Source organism: Curcuma longa, chromosome 8 (assembly GCF_044706935.1).
Source record: "Curcuma longa cultivar G26 ecotype Majalengka, Jawa Barat chromosome 8, ITB_CL_G26_1.1, whole genome shotgun sequence".
In the NCBI taxonomy this organism is placed as follows: domain Eukaryota; kingdom Viridiplantae; phylum Streptophyta; class Magnoliopsida; order Zingiberales; family Zingiberaceae; genus Curcuma; species Curcuma longa.
The window spans coordinates 2526783-2533686 of NC_133868.1; positions in this window are offsets into that span (position 1 = coordinate 2526783).

Genomic DNA, 6904 nt, shown 5'->3' on the forward strand with positions numbered 1-6904 from the left:
ATGATCAAATCGTAGAAGGTTTTTATAGTTGTATGCTACATGAATTATATATTCCTCGTTTAATATTTACAAAGCCCACTGTATAAACTTGAGTCAAAATATTCTGTTTGATTTTCATTTTAATCAGGTTTAACAGTTAGTTCTGAGCTTGTGAGTTACAGTAAGATATCCCATTACGAGGAACATATGATCTTATTCTAATTGGTTAAATGCTATTCTTTCAGCTACAAGGGCGGCAAATCATTGAATTTTCGATCTTTCTTAGGTTAACATAGGGACTTCCATAAGATTTAATTTCCTTAAGGCAGCTATATCTTCTCAATTTATCCGTCAGAACTTTAGCTGGTATGTGTTTGCTTTTGTCCTAATTTAGTTTACTTTACCTACCACATTAAAAATTAAAAGCTTTTGTTTACTTTATTTTTAATAACTTTTTTGAATAAATTTTTATCGCAGAATTCACTTTTAATAATTTTAAAATATGTTAAAAGCTAGTTTTAAATATTTATTTTTTTTTTTAAAAATCTTTATTTTTTTAAATGATGAAAGTTTTCAGTATTTTTTGAACAGGGACACATGAAACAGGTTCCTATCGATGCAAGAAGTTCTTTGCTTAAAATTTTCTCATGTGATGGTGACGTGCTCACTTTCAACGTGAGTTAGAGATCAAAAGTTGAAATTTGAGCCGTTTCTAAAATCTGATAGTCTTTCAATTCTCATATTTTAAAAAATAAAACATAAAGCAAGAAAATATACTCAGCATGAATATAAGCGGCGATTTTGTTTTAAAAACAATCATTTTTGTTTTTGAAGGAGTTTTTTATTTTTAAAAGCTATATTATAAAGCAGATCCACTCTGGTTGGGGATCGGGTTCAACCTCACGTTGGATCCGGTTTGGGCTTGGCTTGGGCTCCTAATCAGGTCAATGGGTTAGATATCTGTTGATTTGGTTGTTGAACCGGAATCATAACTAGCCCAGTAGGGTAGTAGGTGGCCTAATAAAAATCATCCTATTGGCGATGCTCTGTCGATTAGGGGTTTTCTTTTTTTTTTTTTAATGTTGGGTTCTGTTAGTTAAAATTGGTGGTCTTTAACTGTTGGGATAAAGTGTGTTTTTTTTTTAATTTTTTTGAATGATTGAGATCATTTGATCATTTTTTAATTGAGAGTCATTTTTTAATTGATAGTTATGATTTAGAGTTGTTAATTTTATAATTTTTTCATGCTTTTAATTGCAATTTTATATGTTTTGGAATTCCACTTCTGATTGCAATGGAAGGATGGATATAAAAAAATACTGATGCAATTACTTATATGGTTCGAGAAATTCCTTCTTTAAAATGTTTGATCTTTATTAAATATTTTGAGAATATTATTTTTCCATCAGGAGAAATTACATGTAAATTGTATTCCGAATCGATGGTGGTTATGAGGTCAATGCAATAACACATAAAAATTAAAAGGATCATTTAACTAGATTTATTTTCATAGAATATTTTTTATTTAATTTTAGATTTAAATATAATTTTAAAGATTTTTGTAAATTTTTTTTTATTCCATCGGTTAAACATGTTTCTAAAATTATACTTATTCAAATAATTAAAAATTAAAAAAATTAATTGAAAATTTTAATAAATTAAATAATAATCAATTTAATTCTTAGGATGCATAAGTGAACATACATTAATGATACATGTTAATAAATTGATAAATAATTAAATTTTAAAGGGGGAGTCTGAGTATATATTTTTCTAGTTTGGTTTTATGGGATTTTGAATCGATAAAATAATTGAATTGATTGTATATACGGTATTTTTTTAACAATTGGAGTATCTACTTTTGAGTTGCTCATATTGTTTGTAATTATGCTTTAAGTGGTTGAATTTGACTAGGATACTTTTACATGGTTGATAAAGGCTTTAACTTAGTTTTATCTTATGCTTTTGTATGTTTGAATGTATTTGGTAAGTTGCATATGCTATGTAGCTTGGAAAGCTTGGTAAGGTGAGATTGTTGGTCAAGTTCAATCAATAGTTTGCTAGGTTGTAAAGATTGTGATTCAACGAGGTGGAGTTAGAAGATTGAGAGATTGATTAAAAGTCAAGATTGACTAGAAAATTAACAAATTATTTGTAAGATTAAAGTTTAATAGGAATTTGGTGAGTTCAAAATTTGATAGGATTGAGTTGAAAGATTAAGAGGCCAAGGTCAATAAAAAGTTGGTAGGTTGTTCTAAGGCCGTGGTTGGCTATAAGCTTAGAAGGTTGTTTGTAACTTACAATATGAAAGGCTATAATCCACCTACTGAGAAAAGAATTTAAATGGTTGAAGCCTACAAATGAATGGAAAAACTCAAGAACCTTTTTAAAGTCATGCTCTATAATTATAGTAATTTATCTAATTCTCTTTTCAACATAAGTAGTTATGCATTGTACAATGTAGAGCGAACGTTTCATGATATAGATTTTGCATTCATTATCTTGTTAACTTAATTTGAGTAATCACAGAGCTCCTTTAGAGTAAAATGTTGAAGTTCTCATAATTTATCTATCTATCATTTATTTGTTTACCATAATTAATTATATAATTTAATTCATTAAGATTCTTATATATAGTAGTTTTAGTTTTTAAGGGGATTACCCTAGGCCATACTTTTTTTTATTTATAATTATATCTTATAAATTTAATTAGTAAATCTTAACATGAAATAAGCAAACATAAACAACTGGAACATTAAAAAAAAGCAAGTAATATAAGAGAGAACTATCAACCAAGAGTAAAGATAAGCATAACTTATTCCTTTAGATAATAAAATTATAACACATTTATAGTATTTATTTCATCAATTTAATCATACACAAGAACAAGATAGACTCTGTTGGGATATATACACATAAATAATTGAATTTTATTTTTTTCAATAATATTTTTGTATCTATGTTATAGATATCTTATAAATATTAAAAATTCTTAGATTATTATTATGACTTTAAATATTATATATAAGCATTTTATACAAGAGGATAATATTGAAAGTATAATATAAATTTATTCGTGATTAGGAATTAAAGTCTGGATCTTTAATTTTAAATTACTAATGTATTTTTGTTACATTCTAAATGAAAAGATCTTATTCGAATGGTTAATAATGAGATTATTACAATAAAATTGTTTTAAATAATTTGATTATATAGGATTGGAAAATAGTTAATTTTGAATATCTAATAATTTTTATGATTAAGTAGAGTATTCAATGTGACCTAAGAGCATCCCAATGCGACGTTAATTGGGGGTGTTATAACGCCCACTGATGTTAAACACCAATGTGGGGCGTTAAAGCTCTTGAACTCGTTCAAGTGCAGTGGGGTGGGGTGGGCCAGCCCCCTGCCTGGCCCACCCCACATGTATTTTTTTTTATTTTTTATTTTTAATTGTATTTATTAAATAGTTAGTTTTAACACGGTTAGATTTAATTTTTATTAAAAAATTATAAATTTTAAAATTAAAAATTAAATAAAATGGTTAGTTTTTTAACGGCTAGTTCATTTAAAATGTCGTTATTTAATATATATAATTTTAAGATGATTGAGTGGACGGTAGGACCCATAAATAATGAGTGTTAATATTAAAAAGAATGTGGGTGAAAAGGTATATTGTTATAATGAGTATATGGTAGTGGACTGTAGGATCGAGTGCACGTGAGAGGGGGGGTGAATCACGTGCTTTTAAAAAATTCGTTCGTTTAAAATCAGAGTTAGAAAAGTTGTGCTTTGAAAAGCGTGCAGCGGAAAAATAGAATACGAAGCGAGAAAATGAATACAGAAAGAACACAAGTAATTTTTTTACTTCGTTCGGAGCCGTCGACGACTCCTACTCGAAGGCCCAGGTCCCTTGGACCTTTACGTTGGGCAATCCACTAAATCCTCAACCGGACAAAAACCCCCGGTTGAGTAGATCCGAATACAAAGGTAGGAAGTGTGACAACCCCACACTCCCTAATAAATTAAGTACGAAAGAAATTAAAATAAAAATCTTCGTTACCCAACAACACAAATATCTGGAGCAGCTCGGTGTTGGGGTTGTCTTCCGACAGCGGTTGGACGAAGTCGAGTCAGAGCCTTGACTGCAGCAGGAAGACTCGGAAGTAGAAGCACAAGAGCTTTGACGGATTAATCACGTGAAGCAGAATGACGTTGAAAGGTTCGAAATTCCAAAGAGAGCAATTCATGCAGCTTCGGCCAATTCCTTTATATAGGAATGTTGAGGCTTATCAAGATCTGCAAATGCTTTAACTCCTATCTGCAAAACTTGATGAAGCATTGCAGTTTACGTCTTATCCAGGATTAAAAGAATAATTTAAATAATATTTATTTTATTCTCTTTAAATTTTAATTAATATTATAAAAGGTAAATAAATTATAAAAAAAAATTTAATAAAATTTTATATTAACAAAATAAATAATAATAAAGATTAATTTTGTTATACATATAAAATTAATTTTATCCATATACCAAATAAATCATGATAAAATATGTTAGTATAAATCAATTTAAAGATTTAGCACAATTTATTTGGACTAAGATAAAATTTAAAGTTAATTAGATCCTGTCTCCCAGACCAGGATCTAACCAGGTCTCAGTTTAGATCACCCAAATGGGTCTAGACTGGACCGCGCCTAAAGTCCAAAATTGGACTCGTCCTCACTGGTTCGCTCCTCCAGTGACTTACCTCACTTACCTCGTGCAGCTCTACTTGACTTCTTAACCCACCAGGACTTCCTGCCAAGGCTCAACCACCCTGGTCTTTCTGCCAAGTCTCAACCAACTTGGTCTTCGGCCAGTTGTCAGGCTCCGCGGACCCAACTGGACTTCCTGCCAGGGCTCAACCACCCTGGACTTCAGCCTGGTGTCTGGTTCTAAGTCTTTCGACCCTGCACACTTAGTAAAGAGGTTAAACCCACAACAAACCTAACTTTAACTTATTTGTCATTCATCAAAACTTGAGTTTGACCGTTAGTGCAAATTGCACCAACAATCTCCCCCTTTTTGATGCAATGACAACCTGGGTTAAAGTTAGAAAAATAACATGTTAAAGCAATAAGTAACGACATAATATGCAAATGACATGCTCTAAAATCAGGGTTATTTTAATTGTTTTAATTTCTAACTCTTAACCTTATAACCCTCCCCCTTTGGCATTCATCAAAAAAAATGAAGAACATGCATTCAAGTAATAGGCATTCAAGTAATAGGCATTCAAGTGCTTAAAAATAGACTAAGGTTCTGAACTGATTCAGAGGGAGAGTCAAAGATAAATTTTCAAAATTATTTTCAAAGATAAATTTTCCAAAATTATTTTTAAAATAATGTTTAACTCATTTATTTGAAAAGTTAGAATACACAGTATAGAAAGTTAGACTCAAACTCCCCCTGAACCAAGTAAGAATTTTAGCCCACTTTGGATGTCTAACCTCAGTTACTAGCTAACTATCTAGAGGATAGTAGTTTTCACTAGGTTAGTCAAGTCAAGCACTAGTGTCTAGCTTAAGTTTACAGAAAGACTACTTGACTTGATCAATGTGAAGGTGGTATTTAACGCCCAGACTTGCTACGATGCACAGACTTAAGCATTCTGAAGTCCAGGCAAGACCCTATGCATCTCACATTGTTCTAAGTTGTGGCAAACACAAACAAGTTATACCTAATGTGCTTTGTGAGATGCGGCTTCTAAATCTATAGGTTCATGCAGGTCTAGGGGTCGAGCTTAGGCTAAGTCCACCAACTTTTGAAAATCAAGTTTTAAAATTAATTTTAAAAATTAAAATTAAGTTTAAAAAATGACTTTTTGAAAGTCTGAGTTCAAAAATCAAGTTTATTTTTTTTTTTAAAAAAAATTCAAGCTAATTAACCAAAATTGAGCTAAGTGTAAACCAGAATTTATGAGCTAATTTTTCAAAAAGTAAGAGTGATCCGGTCAGTCCTAGTCTACAACACACATTCCTATTAATCTTCTTAAGTTGCTAAATTCAGATTCAGGAAGTGGTTTAGTAAATATATCAGCTAGGTTAGCCTTAGATTCAACGTGGTTAAGTTCAATTTCCCCTTTATTTACATGATCTCTAACAAAATGGTGTTTTATTTCTATATGTTTAGTCCTGGAGTGGTGGACTGGGTTTTTAGTTAGATTAATTGAACTTAGATTATCAATAAAAATTTTAACTTTCTTAAAATCTAGGTTAAAGTCTTTTAGGGTATGCATCATCCAGAGTAGTTGGGCTACACACTCCCCCATGGCTATGTATTCAGCTTCAGTGGTGGAAAGGGCAACACAATGTTGTTTCCTACTGAACCAACTAACTAGTGAAGGTCCTAGAAGTTGACATCCACCACTGGTACTTTTTCTATCTAATTTACAGCCAGCATAATCTGAGTCAGAAAATCCAATAAGTTCAAACTGGGCTGTTCTAGGGTACCAAATTCCTAAATTTTCTGTCCCTTTAAGGTACCTAAATATTCTTTTAACTAGGGTTAGATGTGACTCTTTAGCACAGGTTTGATACCTAGCACACATACTAACTGCAAAGAGAATATCAGGTCGACTTGCAGTTAGGTAAAGTAGGCTACCTATAGCACTTCTATAATACTTAATGTCAACAGGTTTGCCTTTTTGGTCACTATCTATGATCTGATTGGTAGCCATAGGTGTTTTAATTTCTTTGGTATTATCCATTCCAAATTTTCTAAGTAATTCTTTAGTGTATTTTTGTTGATGGACAAACGTACCCTCACTAGTTTGTTTTATTTGTAGCCCTAAAAAGAAGGTTAACTGGCCTACTAGACTCATTTCAAATTCATTTTCCATTAACGTTATAAATTCTTGTAAGAAATTTGAGTTAGTTGAGC